Source organism: Amblyraja radiata, chromosome 34 (genome assembly GCF_010909765.2).
Source record: "Amblyraja radiata isolate CabotCenter1 chromosome 34, sAmbRad1.1.pri, whole genome shotgun sequence".
In the NCBI taxonomy this organism is placed as follows: Eukaryota; Metazoa; Chordata; class Chondrichthyes; order Rajiformes; family Rajidae; genus Amblyraja; species Amblyraja radiata.
In genome coordinates, this window is record NC_045989.1 from 17,976,624 (window position 1) to 17,991,009 (window position 14,386).

A 14,386-nucleotide genomic window follows, 5' to 3' on the forward strand; every position below is an offset into this window, starting at 1 on the left:
TTAACACTAATGTTTAATAGTCCCACACCATTTAAGATTTTTTTCTTCCTACCAAAGTAGATGAAATCCTAGTTCCCCACATTATTTAACCTATAAATAGCCTTGATTTTTCTAAAGTCCCATGAATTTAACAATGCTTTCAAATTAAGATTGGACAACACCCTGTTACAGTATATACTGAAAAATGAATGTAGATTATTTAGATAACAATGAATAAAGCAGTGAAATGGCCTAATGTGAATGCTGACCTGGAAAGATAGTTGAATTTAAATTCTTCTTCCAGTAAATAAAGATCTGACAGATCTTCTTCCAATAAAGATCTGGATTATTCCTGTTGAAGACACATTCTGGTCAAGTCACATTTTTGTAGGAGTGATCTCAGAAGACCTCAAGATCTATATTTTATGATAGCAGCTGGTGTCAACACATGCATTTATCTGTTACATGGATAGCACATCCAAGAGAGTGGTCACCTCATAGCTTATGTTTTCAGGCAGAGAGAGGGAATGGGCCAGTCTTCTTCTTGCGAATGAAACATAAACCAAAGGAATAGTTCGATCTCAAGCCGGGTGTTGAGCAGCCAGGATGTTGTCTTTGCGTCAATGTCTGCCAGGCCCTGAGCTCCATTTGGTGGGTGGTAGAGCGGGCAGCCAGAGATGACATGGTTGGCTGTCTGTTGTTCTGGACCAGTAATCACCTCAGAATGCTCAAGAAGACAATGACCCCTCGGGCGGGGGGGGGGGGGGTCACAGCCAAAGTCAAGATCATGGAACCACGTGGGCTCAGTTAAAATTGAATGGGAGAGCTACAGTAATGGATTTGATAGTTAGGATAAATAAGAATTTACATAACAACAAAGAAAGAAATTGATTTAAAAGTAGATCTCAAAGACAATTGTGATTGCTTCTGGATAAATTACAAACAAGATGTGTTACATCACTGTTGGACTTGCTCCAAAGTCCATCTGGCCCAGCCGCTGAAAGGACTCTCCCGACGCCGGGGCAACAGCACCCGGCCAGAACGGCCAGGAACATCGGGCCTCCGTAGAGGCAATAGCGGAGGCCTCAATAGGCCTGACTTTGGGAGAACTGGGGATGGGGACTGGACATTGTGCCTTCCCCCACAGTGGTATCCATTATGGGGGGATGATTTTTTGTGTGTAATGTGAGTATGTTAGTTTGTGTCCAAGATGGCTGTCGGAAGGGAGAGTGGACGCTGGCGCGCTTTAGCTGCCGCTGCTCTCTCTTCCCATTGTGTTTTTGATTTTTTGTCTTTGGAGCGAATTCTGTCTTTAATTTGTGTATTGGTGATGTCCTTATTATTTATTTTACTCCGACTATATGTTTTTTCTCTCTTGTTAATTTTCTGTAAGGTGTCCTTGAGACTTTGAAAGGTGCCCGCAAATAAAATGTATTATTATTATTATATTACTGTGCTGGTGGGGAGTGCTCAAACTGAGGGGATGAAGGCGAGACACAAAATCAGATATGCAAAGTATGATGCTGTTAAATGAGCCTGCAATATGGAGGATTAACTTTGGAAGACTGGAGACTGGGAGAAATTAAAAGAGAAACTATTTTTGGCAGAATTTAATTGTTCATCATTTAATGCACGGAGTTGAGGGAATAAAGGCAGTGAACTGAGGGCATTTAGTGAGGTATGATCAGAGCTGAACACTCTTGGTTACACGCGTTTTGCTGAGATATGTCTAAAGGATGATGAGGGTTGGTGGTGAATTAGGAGGCAGCATTGCAATGTAGGTTAAAGAAAATGCCGTTTGCGAGGAAGGACAAAATACTAGAAACACCAATCAGAGATAAATTGTCTCCTTTACTTTCTTTTTGCCAAGACCACAAGGGCCAAAATTGATTGAAAGACTCCTCTCATCTCAGCTCTGGTCTGAACTTCAGTTTCTCATTAACCTCTACTCAAGAAGAGGAAGCTGTTTCAATCTTAATAACAATGAAGTTCCTCACATTCAGGGGGAAATGGGGAAGTAGGGAGGGGGGTTCAATTCTGCCTCCTAGAGGGAATGGCCGAGCTGTGAATAGTTTCAGTTTCAGTCCAGAATGGAAGAAATAAAGGGTGGAGTTGAGCAGATCAGTAGCCAAAGTAAGAGTCTGAATTGCAGTTGACATATAGAAGAAATGAGGTGACACAGGATGGGAGGATATGAATAAAAACGGAATAAAAGGATCCAAAATGGTCTTACTTTTAATTGAGTTGATGGTAGTAGCTAGGCCACAAAAGATGACAAGATCACAGGAATGGCCTTCAATTTTTAAAAGGGGAAATTTGTATGGATGAAATGATTCACACAGGATAGGAAAGCGATAAACCATGATGAATTGAGATGAAGTTTCAATTCACTGTGCTCGCTGTGTAATGATTTATATATCATTGCAATATGCCTGAGAATTGCAATTAAAAGAACATAAAATTTACGCTTTCCCGCAGCTTTCAAATAATGAACTTTGTTTTGTGATTAATCTCACTCTTTATGATAGAGGTTAGAATTTCACTGACCATAGCATTGGTGTTTCAATTATGAAGGCAAAGGCCAGTAAAACAAGTGCTATTCCTGTCTTAATTAGCACAGTGCCTCATTCGCTCAATGTCTCTGTCCTTCATCACTTAAGTTAACTCCCCAGATCAGCAGCACATTCTGAGAAATTTTATTATTCTGGTTACTCCCACTTGCTTGTTCTTGATCACAGACCTTGCAGGCTATAGCACTTCACTCACTCCTCTCCGCATGTTTAAAGGTCTGTTTCTGCCTCCACCATCCTTACAGCCTTTAAACTCCAGCCCCCCCACTGCATTTCTGGTGAAACAGATATTAAATCAAACATCCCCCACCCCACAATCTTCCAACCAATCCACGTCATTGGACGAGAATCCTTCAATCCATGTCATTGAACATTCTACCAAGAAAAATTAGGACTTTTCTGTTTCTTGTGACGACACCTTGATTAAATCTCCACTTGATCTCCTTTGCTTCATACAAAAAGCGCTAGCCCAGAGATAACCCTAATTGTCCCGTTCATGCAACAACCATGCAAATATTATTTACTGAATAGATCAGAGCGAAATTTACATGCAAATTCTGCCTCTAAATGAAGAAAATCCTATTAAAAGGGGGGGGGGGGGGGGATGAGTCACATTGAATTGAATTGAATTGAATACCTTTATTGTCATTCAGACCTTACGGTCTGAATGAAATTTCGTGCCTGCAGTCATACATACAATACAATAAAAACAACAATAAACACAAATTAACATCCACCACAGTGAGTCCTCCAAGCACCTCCTCACTGTGGTGGAGGCAAAAAAATCTTAGGGTTACTGTCTCTTCCCTCCTCTTCTCCCTCTGCGCTGAGGCGATACCTCACATGATCAGAGTACCAAGAAATAATGAGGAAGCCAAAGAATAGTGAAACAAAATTATCAAGGAAATTAAATGTAACAGTACAATACTCCACAGGGTAGGATGGTCATAGAGAAAAAAGAGTGCAGTACAGGATAAAAGCTCAGGCAGTGAAAGTGAAATGGCAGATGGTTAAATAATTACTTTGCATCAGTATCAGAAAGAGAATAGAAGGTCATGGCAGCGATGGAATCATGTTTAAAATGAAAGGAGCTGTAACATTAAAGAAGAAATGGTGTCTGGGATAAAGAGTTTATGTTCGAAGGAAACACTGGACAGGCTGGGTTTGTTTTCTCTGAGTACAGGAGGCTGAAGGGATACCCATTGGAGATGTACAAAATTAAGAGTGGCATAGTGTGGATGGGAAGAGATGATTCCCTTCAGTAAAGTTGTCTATGACCAGAGGGCATAGGTTTAGGGTAGGTGGCTGGAAGTTTAGAGGGGATGTGAGGAAGATTTTTTATCACTCAGATGATGGTTGAAATTTGGTGCTCGCTGCCTGAGGAAGGTGGTAGAGGCAGAGATTCTCACATCTAGATGAGCACTGCAAACACTGTGCAGTTGATTGCTCTGAGCTGAGTGCTGTAAAATTGGACTAGTGTAGAATGGTTCCTGATGGCTGTCCTGAAAATGATGGGCTGAAAGGCCTGTTTTGTTTGTGGCTGCAGAAGTTCAATCTTTCATGGCAGATTCAACAGATCTTTGATTTTACTGTTCTGGTTTTCTTTTAACACAGAGAGGAACCCAAGAAATGGATGAATGGGAGGCTTTATAGCTGGAACATCAAAACATGACAACCTGTACATTCACATCCATGCATCCCTTTGAATGAAATGGAAGTGGGACCAGAAAGAGGAACAGGACCATGGGAAGTTCACTTTGGATCTCTTGAGGTTACTGAAACTAGTCCAGTCTGCATATGAAGGGATGTGGTTCAAGATCAGGCCCAGTTCATTGTTGAAGGTAAGATGGGAATGGTCAGCCTCCATCACTCCAACCATGAATGCATTTCAGAGGCTCAGCATTCCCAGGGCACAAGTAGCTCCAATCTATTCCTACTCTTGCAAGGTTGGGCTCATTCTAGCACTCTGCTAATCTGGAATTTTAAAAAACAATTAGGGATTATTTCCGTTACATTACGGGCCTCTAGAGGGGGGTTGCACGTAAAGGTCATCAGGTCAAAGGGTATGACGCACGGAGCAGCTCAATCCATGTGGAGTACATGGCAGCTTCCGGCATATACAGTTAATACACAAAACGCGTACTTTCGTACCTGTTAAAAACCGCCGAAACGGTCAATGTTTGCACTGTAAATAATTATGGAAATTGGGGTAACCGTGAGAGACATTTATCCTACTTCAGAATTCTAAAAGTGAGGAGCTTACCCCGATTTCCATAATTATTTACAGCGCATAAATTGACCATTTCGGCGGTTTTTAACGGCCCGCTCCGCTGGAAACAATGGTAAGTGCTTACCTGCAGTTCATCGCGTGTACTCCAGTTGGCGTTGTGTGGCAATAGTACAGGTCACGGGTCGTGACCCGACTGCCGTGCAACCTCCCTATAATGCTCTAAATAAATGGACCATTTATTTATTTAAACAAATCCAATTTAACTAGTCTGAAGAAGGGTTTCGGCCCGAAACGTTGCCTATTTCCTTCGCTACCTTGATGCTGCTGCACCCGCTGAGTTTCTCCAGCTTTTTTGTGTACCTCCAATTTAACTAGAGTGTGTTATGTCGGACCTTCTTAGGAAACGGTAAAACTGCGTGGCGTTATCCTCTCTTGGGGCGCCTTTCCACTTAACACTTTCTGTACTCAGCTGTTATAGGAAAACCTAGCAGCCTCTGGATTAAGAGTGGTACTTATTTAATGGCACAAGCAAAATGATGGAGTAACAATGCGGGTCAGGCAGCATCTCTGGAGATGCTGTGATTTCTCCGGAGATGGTGCCTGACCCACTGAGTTACTCTAGTATTTTGTGTCTATCTTTGTTATAAACCGGCATCTGCATTTCCTTTTTATTAATCAGTGGTACTTTTCTAGCTTTCTTCCCCAGCCCGATTAGTCTGAAGAAGGGTCTCGACCCGAGACGCCGCCTGCCGAATCGCCTCAACAGATGTTGCCCGACCAGCTGAGTTCATCCAGTGTTCAGCTGATTGAACGCGCAGGTTGGAACACCGATGTTCTGCTGTCGATGAGCCCTCGCCCTCTAATGCAGCAAAACGAGCAAGAGGAGTACATTGTTGAGACCAGTCAGGGGGGATTTTTGTTCTGGGCAATCAGAATGACATTAGTGACTCAAAGGACTTAGAGACTTACAGGGAAAAAGTCAGTGCGCAGGTTGAACCTGCTTGCTCGCTGGATATTGGCTTCGGTTAAGATCATTTTATTCATCTGGACATCCAGGGAAATTGCACATCACTCAAAGCTTTTCGGACCAGCACACGCCTATTTTTGACTGGTTTACCAGCCTAGGTACGCGGGCTGTTGTTGCAATGTAGACACGGCCGGTGAGCTTTCCTGACCTGGCGCTGTCTCTTGACTGCTTCATTGTACAACCTCCCCGAGTGCTAACCCAACAGAGACGAGAGCCATGAGCGGCGGCGAGCACTGAAGCCACGGCCGGGAGCTGGAAAGATGAGCAGAGTGCCGGGTTGACGGAGCATGTGGTGCCGGATGGGCTGGGCGCTGTGGACTGCACCGAGCAGCCAGTGTAGTAAGTGGCAGTCACACTGCAGCCGGGGGGGGGGCTTCAGCCTAGGCTGGCGGAGGGGTTGAGTGAGCCAGTGTGATGAGACAAGCCGGGCCGCATCTGACGGGATTAGCAGCTCTGCAGAGTCGATTTAAGTCGATTTAATTCTGGGCGAAATTGTTGGCGGCGAGGCGTCGTCATGTTCTCAACACACGGGATAAAGTCTAATATTCTCAGTCGTAAACTTTAGGGAGATAGGTCAGTTCATTTTTCTAATTGTATTCTTAAATCGAGACGGTATCTGTAAATATAATTCTAGGCGTGAATTAATATTTAGCACTCGTCGTCGGCGTTATTTTTGTGTTCCATCAAATGGTTTCTGGGATGGGATGTACTGATATCGTTTTAAAGTTGTCCTGGTAGTTTGGAGCTTTGAGCTCGAGTTCTCTGGTAAAGTTATTTTGAAACATTGAAAGCAGAGGTTCTCGTTAGTTTAAGCAGGTTATTCCAACATGTGCGGGTGGAGATACCAACAGTCAAAGACCCTTCGCCGAACACACATCAGTGGTTAGAGTGCAACGTGTTGGAGGATTTCTAAGATGTCTCTTAGAATATAACGGTAGTAAAGAGAGAGCAAACGGTAGGTGAGATTAAATGCGTGCTGGGCACCGAAGCATTCTACTCATCATTACAGAAACCTCTTACCAACCAGTTAAGTGACGAGTATATTACACAGCGGCGAATGTAAATTAATGTGGTGAACTTCAGGAAAGAAATGGACGAGGGATCCTAGATTTTACACCACAGCTCCCACCCACCTTAGGAAAAAAAGTAGCTGGACAAGGTGAGACCCCGGCGAGGAATTGGATGTTTCCTCTTCTAGATTAAAACACACCATCATATTCTAAAACAGACGCATCTTGTATTGAGGGAAGCTTTCTTGGTTTCAACTAATTCAAAGTTTGGTCGCCTGTCATTCCGTAACTTCTTCGAACGTGTTTCAAACCAGGATGGTCCCGGCGATGAATCCGTTCCATTAATGTTATTAAGATGTCTGAGACAGAAATGGCAGTTTCTGAGCTGACGGATTGGAGTTTATTTTGCAATTGAAATCGGCGGACAGAGTCTCGGTCCCTGCTTAAGGTAAAATGTCAGCTGCGGACTTGCTCATCCTTAATCTGAAGGAAGGAAGATTTCAGTAGCGTACTGTTGGATCTTACTGAGATGGAAAAGCATGCCTCCCTTTCTATTCAACCACAAAAGCTTCCCCGGAAACAAACCTAATATCACAGAGGCTGAATTAGTAAGATCGCTTTACGAAATTAAAGACCCCCCCGGCTGAGCCTTCCAATACAATTGCAAGCCTGGAGGTTCAGCATTTATCCCGCTCTGCCGACAGGCTGAGGTGCGCACAAAAGAGGTCGGACCACCCGTTCTAACCCCCTAACATTCACCCCGGCTGAGACGGGGCTGGAAACGGGCGGCGTCTCCAGTCGGAACCAGCGCTCTTTTTTACAAGACCAGCCTCGACCGACAGGGTGGTGCTTTCCGTTGAGAGTGTCTCAAAACTTCACCGTACCTTAACATTTTAGCAACCCGCAATTCTTTGAGACGGGAGCTGCCAGAGGGGGAGGGGTGGAGTGTAAGGCCCAGGCTGCTGGGTCCCCTGTTCCCAACAATCTGAAAGCTGAGAAGCTTCCCATTTCCAATTTACCAACAGTATTTCATCACTAGCTCTATATGATGTCTTCTAAATATTTTTAACTATATATTTTCTATTTCATTCCTTTACATGTCACCCTACTCAAAGTCCTGCTTTATTGTAATAAATACCTTTCCTCTAATATACTTCTGGTATGAGGATGTTTCTTAAATGGGGTAATGCAGACAGTATAACCCAGGAAGGATATTGAGCCCGGCTTGTCTATACCAAGCATTGTGTTTCAAATGGGCATCTTATTCTAACCCTTTTCCATATCTCCGTTCCTTTCCCCTACAATCAGTTATCTAGCCTATTATGTGTGATTGATCTTGCCTGCTGTGTCACAATTATATTTACACTTTGCAATCACGAAATATAACCTTGGTTATGTCCCTCTGGCTGCACCGTGGAGAATATTGCAGATAGCTCAATTGGATATACTGCCTCTTTTTGTCTCAAAGTTAACTTTGTTAAGGTAACAGAGCAAAGAATCTTTTCATATATCAAGATAATCTAACGTGTCAAGAACCCCGAAGAAAGCAATAATGTGACTACTTGACCACCTGTAAATCAGACGAAGCAACATTCCACCTGACAAAGGATTCTGTACCTGAACCTCCTGCTCCTTGGCTGTAGTGGTTGTCTTGCACTTCATATTCCAATTGTAATAACAAGCAATTACACATGCTGGTTTACCAAAGAGAGACACAAAATGCTGGAGCAACTCAGCGGGTCAGACAGCATTTCTGGAGAATATGACTAGGTGACATTTCGGGTCTGGATTCCCAATGCTTTCTTCTGATCAGAAGCACACCAAAGATGCGTTTGTGAATGGTTCTTCCCCGTCTGTCTTAGTACCTTCTCAAGGAATTAGAATTCAGGAGGCCTTTGCTGAATAGGTTAGGTTTCAATTTATATTCCAACAGTTTACAAGAGTGGCCCTGACTTTATGGTCACTAGTTAATATGATATCCATCTCACCTTTCTATTTTCAGTCTCTTCCTTGTGCTGCTCAACTGAAGCAAATGACAAGTGCTTACTCTCATTTTGGTTTGTTACAGCCTTCAAGGCTCAACATTGTGTTTAACAATTTCAGAACATTGCAGTGTTCTCACATTTCTATTGGCGAGCTTGGTGGATGTTGGGAATAAGCAGGTATTGGTAAACATGTTGCTTTAACCACCCTCATATTCTGTATCCGCCCACTACTATCTTTACTGCCTACCTTTATCACTCTTGTTATGGAATCTCTTCTTCCTCCCTTCATTGCATTTGTACTTAGACTTCTTATACCTCCAACATTTCTCAATTCTCACATTTAGACTTTAACTTTTGAGAATTAACTGCTCCTATTACAGTCTTGGGGAATAGTCTGTGGGTGTCAGGAGAAAGACTAGTATCTGAAGCTGGAGGGTTTTTGAGTAGCAGCCATCTACTGGAGTACAGTTAACTGTGAGCACAGTCGATAAATATGGTTTATTGTTACTGTTTAACATTGAGCTACTAACAGGAGCTTGGTACTAGGAGAAAAATATATTAATTAATATTTGTCCGATTCATGCCCTCGAGGAGAAAAATAAGAGAATTGCTTTAATTTGTCACCCCTCATGGTCTAAGAAAGTCTTGAAACATTTTATGAGCACTGACACTGAAATGCTAAAGTAAGAAGAAATCATCTAGATCTGATCCTGAAATCTGCAAACATGTATTTCTATCAAACCTCTTCATATCCTCAGGATGATCAAACATGTTTCTGTTGTGAAGTAATGTTCCTATTATAGCTGAGGTAAAGCATTTGCCAATTTGAGCACAACAATGTCTCAAGGACAATAGATGAAAAAGATTACCAGTTAATCTGCTTTCACGATGACAACAGATACATTTATTTGAACCATGTCATGGTTTCTTTTACATCAATCGGAATATATAGCAGGTCTACTGTCTAATATTTTACCAAAGATACAATACTTCAGATAATACAACACTTGATCATGTTCTCAAGGCTCCACAGTGAGATTTGAACTTTCAACCTGAGCATTGAACCAGTGCTGACAGCTTTGTAAGATGCTGTTCCCAAATCTTATATATTTTTTAACAATTTGAGAAGGTTGTGTTGTTTTGGTATAAGAGCGATAATGCTGAACTGGACCAACACAGTTGTGTAGCTAATATAGCCGGTGCCTCACAGTGCCAGCAACCCACGTTTGATCCTGACTTCTGCAGATGTCTGTGTGTAGTTTTCATGTTCCCCACTCTGGTTTCCTCCTATATCCCAAAGACTTGCAGGTCAATAGATTTATTAGCCACTGTAAAATGTTGCTCGTGTGTCGGTGAATGTCAATATCTGAAGGGATTGGATGGGATTGTGGGAATACTGTAGGTGGGTACTTGATGCTTGGTGCAGACTCGGTCGGGACAGTGCTGTATGACTATGAATACTTTTCATTCCAATTTTTCAGAATAGGATTAGCTTTTATTACAAGGAGAAAATTAACGGTTATAAGAACTGGAACAAGATGTAATCAATAAATAAGTATTCTACACTAGACAGTGTAACCTTTCCATATGGAGTGTGAGATTGCAACCTTCATGTGGTCCGCCCTGTTTCGGCGAATGCAATCAACCTGCCGTGCACAATCAAGTACGATCAAATAGAACAAGTTGTCCTACAACTTTAGGCTGTGCACGCCATACGGAAGAAGAAGAAGAAGAAGAAGAAGAAGAAGAAGAAGAAGAAGAAGTAGAAGTAGAAGTAGAAGTAGAAGTAGAAGTAGAAGTAGAAGTAGAAGTAGAAGTAGAAGTAGAAGTAGAAGTAGAAGATGGAGTGTGAGGTGAAAGGAAAATTATACCAATTATACAATTCCCAGCCAAGGGTATGATCCAATTATTCCAATGTGTCCCTGGTTACCAATGTATCTGCCAATGGATATAGTTCTTCCATTTCTGGGTGAACCAAAGTGGAAAAAAGATGCAGGTTGGTAAAGTTGCTGGCATAAACTATGGGCAGGTGCCATCTCCATGCAAGAGAGGAGCAGCTGTTAGCGCACTGAAGCAAATTCGTGGGAAGACAAACGGCCACAGCTTCAATTAGGGTGCACACAGGAGGTGCTGCTACTGTTCAGAAAGCTCCATCAGCACAGCATTCTACGTCCTGTAAAGGACAAGTCTTTTAATCAAGGAGTTCTCACATTCTTCAACATTAATCCATCAAAGGCGGCTGAGTACAATGCCTTCAGCAACTTTACCAACCACATTTTTGTTTTGTCGCTTTGGTTCACCTGGAATTGGAAGGAGAACCTGTTTCCATTGGCAGGAACACATGAGTGAAATACTTTCCAAAAATATCAGCAATGTGAGTTTTCTGCATGATCATCTGTGGTCTAGAATACCCCTCATGAAATGGTGCTTGAAGTAGAATCTTTAATTGCTTTTCGAAAGGAAATTTTATTTCTAAGGTGAGCCAGTGTTTTCCCCTCTTCGAGAGTAAACAGCAGAGAATATGATCCACAGCAAGATAGATTAAAAAGAGTAATGAAGTCCTCTAACATGAATTTAGGGAGCTAGGTAGCAAATGATAGGGCAAAACCTGTAAGGTATCATGTACAGGCAATATGGAGCACGTACAGGCAGATAAGATCAATATAAGTGGGCATCATGTTAGGGCCCAAGGGCTGTTCCTGTGCTGTACTGTTGTTTGTTTTTGTTCTAAGGTTGTAATTCTTTTTGGTTACTCCCATGGTGTACGATTTAGGGCTTTGGATTTCTCGATCACTGTGACTCGTTCAGGAGAAGGTGGACTTTCACAAGCTGGACAGGCTGCATCTGGGCCAGAATGAGGACAACATCCTTGAGAGAGGTTTAGTAATGCTGATGGGAAGGGTTCAAACTAATTTGGCAGTGAGTGGGACACGGATGAGATGTAAGGTTCAGAGAGGTACAGTCAAGTAGAGAAGGAAAAATAATTAATTGCAGAAGACAGATCAGACATGTCATGACGTTAGACGCAAAGCACACTGGGGGAATGGAATGCTAAATTGCATCTATTTTAACACCAGGAGTCTGATTAGTAAGGCAAGTGAACTTAGAATATTGAACAACAATGGGAAAATAATGTTGTTGGTATCACAGCGACATGGGTGAAAGAAGGGCAGGGCTGGTAACTTATCCAGGTTATAGGATCTTTAGGCACAACAGGTGTGAGGATGTAAATGAGGACACAGCATTGCAATATTGATTAATAGTGAAGATAAGGTTTGAGATACATGATATTGATCAGTTAGTAAAATGAGCAAAGCAATGGAAAATGACATTGATTCAGATTCAGATTCAGATTCAGATTCAATTTTAATTGTCATTGTCAGTGTACAGTACAGAGACAACGAAATGCATTTCGAAAGGAAATTTTAGGAAGGAATCATGATAAGTGTGAGGTGATGCTCTTTGGGGGACTAACAAGGGTTACACCATGAATGATAGGGTCCTAGAGACTATTAAGGAACATATGGGCCTTAATGTACAATGCCTAGCAGTCCTGAAGGTGGCAGCACAGTTAGAAAAGGAGGTGAAGAGTGCCTTAAATAACTGGGATACCGAGTATAAGAGCAGGGAGGTCATGGTAGGACTTTATAGAGCGGGAATACTGGTTTATCTATATGTTGGTGTCCATACAGGATACAATTGCACAGGAAATTATGCAGAGTAGATCCACTAAGATGCTGCTTGGGGTGGAATGTTTCAGTTACACGAAGAGACTGGATAGGATAGGTTTGTTTTTCTTGAAGCAGAGAGGACTGATGGGGAATCAAAATTATGAAGGGTGTGGGTAGTTGGATACTAGCCCCATAGCAGAGTGATCTAAAACTGGAGGACATTCATTTAGGATAAGGAGTTCTGCCCAACACAACATAGGAGATGATGCACAAATAATTCTCCAGGACGTTGCCTGGGATGTAAGACTTCAGAAGAACCTCAGAGAGACAGATAGGCTTGGTTTGGTTTTCTTGGAGTGGAGTAGGCTGCGGAGGGGATCTCATGGCGGTATACAAGATTCTGATGGGTATAGGCAGGGCAAACAGCAATAACGTTTTCCCCATAGCAGAGATATCTGAAAGTAGTGTTTTTGTGTAAGTTTGAGGGGTCTGAGGAATAACCTTTTGGTTGAAATTTGGAATGCCCTGCCTGAGGGGGTGGTGGAGGTGGAGATTCTTGCAACTTTTTTAAAATGTCTGGTCAAGTCCTTGAATTGCCACGGCATGGAAGGCTACGGATCAAGTGCTGATAAATGGGTTTCATATAGTTGAGTACTTGATGGTCAACATGGATGTGGTGGGCCAAAGGGCCTGTTGTATATGACTCTGTAACAATATCTAGTCCTTTGAATATATTTATTGATTTTGAAGGAAATTCTTTTCCAAATGGCTTACCTCCTATCCTTGGGTTTTAGTTTACTCTCCATAGAGGATGTAAATCCTGCTTCTAATCTGATACCTGTTGGAATTTTGTAGAATGTCGTGGATCTTCTCTCATTCGGGAATACAAGTCTAGTTGACCCAATCTCTCTTCTTACTGTCAGTGCTGACATCCAGGATCGAGTCCAATGAACTTTTGTTGCACTCTCTGCATGAACATTCTTCCTCAGATAAGGAAGCCAACACTGCAAACAATATTCATGCTGTGGTATCACCACGGCCCTGCGCAGTTTCAGCAAGACTTTCCTATTTTCCAGTCTAGACAAATCCTCCCGTCATGAAGGTCAACATACAATTTTAATTCTTAATCGCCTGCTGCACTTGCATGCTTCCCTTCAGCACTTGGGTCTTGTGCACCTCCTTCTTTCCCATTCTGCCATCATTCAAATAATAATCTGCCTTCCTGATTTGGCCACCAAGTGGATAACCTCACATTTATCCACACTATACAGCACTATCCACACTATACAGCATCTGCCCACTCTGCCAATCCTTGAGGCATGGCAGCTGGGTCCTACCCAGCTTTGTGAGATCTGCAAACTTGTAGACATTACAGTTAATTCCCTCGTCCATACCATCATCATATACCATGAATAGCTGGGGTCTGATCCATGTGATATCCCACTAGTCTCTTCCTGCCACTCAGAATACAACCCATTTATTCCTATCCTTACCAGTACTTTACCCCAATTCCGTGTGAATTTTGCATGCCAATTCCTGATATTGAACCTCGTCAAAAGCTTTGTGAAAATCCAAATGCATCACATCCATGGGTTCTTCCTGGTCTATTCTGCTTGTTACTGCTGGAATTTAGGACAGAGAGAAACAGTTAATATCGTATTAATATTATGCCTTTTGCATCTTCAGGATTTCTTTGAGCACTTCATACCAATAATAGTCTGTGCCCAATAAAGATTTAATGATTTAATCTCTGGGTTCAAGACTATAATGTAAGTGCTTATTTTCCTCTTGACATCTGCTACTAATTATTCATTACTTGCATGAGAATCTTTTGGGGGCCGTACACACTTTGTTTGATGCAGTTGTTCATTTTTTAGTAATTTACTAGATTGATATGCTTTTGAAAAAATATAA

At 42.2% G+C, this 14,386-nt stretch overlaps 1 protein-coding gene across 1 annotated transcript in view; it reads left to right on the top strand.

Moving 5' to 3' along the window:
- Positions 1-14,386, top strand: part of ctxnd1 (cortexin domain containing 1) — a 36,189-nt gene that overhangs the window by 4,799 nt on the left and 17,004 nt on the right. Inside the window, exon 2 of the mRNA XM_033050122.1 lies at positions 4,164-4,390. The gene's annotated coding sequence lies outside the window, so the exon portion shown is untranslated. The remainder of the gene's footprint in view (positions 1-4,163; positions 4,391-14,386) is intronic.